The sequence below is a fragment of the Octopus bimaculoides genome, chromosome 4 (assembly GCF_001194135.2).
Source record: "Octopus bimaculoides isolate UCB-OBI-ISO-001 chromosome 4, ASM119413v2, whole genome shotgun sequence".
In the NCBI taxonomy this organism is placed as follows: Eukaryota; Metazoa; Mollusca; class Cephalopoda; order Octopoda; family Octopodidae; genus Octopus; species Octopus bimaculoides.
Genome location: NC_068984.1, coordinates 133,414,200 through 133,415,317, shown reverse-complemented (window position 1 = coordinate 133,415,317; position 1,118 = coordinate 133,414,200).

Below are 1,118 nucleotides of genomic sequence, written 5' to 3'. Positions count from 1 at the left end.
TTTTAGTTGCAATAACTAGCATCTGTTGAAAAAGAACAATAAAATGCATTGATCTGTGTGTGTTTATGTTTGCCCCCCCACCTACCACCACCTGACAACCAATGTTGGTGTGTTTATGCCCCACCCCCAAACTTAGCTTATTAAAAGAGATCAACAGATTAAGCACCAGGCTTAAAAGACAATGAGTAGTGGGGGTTGATTCATTTGACTAAAAATACTTCAAGATGGTGCTGCAGCATGGCTGCAGTCTAATGACTAAAACAAGTAAAAGATAACTATAATTAATAGATATTGTGACAACATGCAATGATGAGTGCAACTCCTTCGTTTTTATTTATCCTTGTTCCATGTGGCAGATTTCCCCTCTCCATTTTGTCCATGTTCTATTAATTCTGGCAATCCAGTTCTCTTGGTTGTTTCTCTACTTTAACTTTGCAAAGGTGAAAGTATGAATGTAACTTATGAGGAAGACATCCCCTGCTGTGTAGAACAAAGTAATTGATAAAAAGATTGAAAATTTTAAAATGCAAATCCAGTTGTGAGAAAGCACATCCATGACCAATATCGATATCTCTAGAGACATGAAACTCGTTGATTTTGTTGAAGAAGTTTGGCCAAGGGGAAGGAACTCAGATATTCACTTTTTTTTTTCTTGGATCTTGACTTCATATCAAATTTATTCTTTTCTACTCTAGACAGGAGCCAGTCGATTAGATCGACTCCAGTACGCAACTGGTACTTAATTTATCGATCCCCGAAAGGATAAAAAGCAAAGTCGACCTCAGCCAAATGCATGCATGGGTCTGATAGAATTTATTGAGACAGGTTTTTCTATTGCCGGATGCCTTTCTTGTTTTCTGCTCTCACCTGTTTCCAAATAAGGTAATGTTTCTCGATGACCAGACATGTTTTTATGGAGGATTTGAAATGAAGAATACCACTTGCATGATGGCAGCACTCATTTGCAGCTGTCATAAGAAGTCAAGACAAGGAGACAGTAACACACAGAAATATGACAAGTTCCTTTTAGTTAAATCCATTCACAAGACTTTGGTCAACCTGGGGCAATAGTAGAAGGCACTTAACCAAGGTGCCACTCGGTGGGACTGAACCTAAAA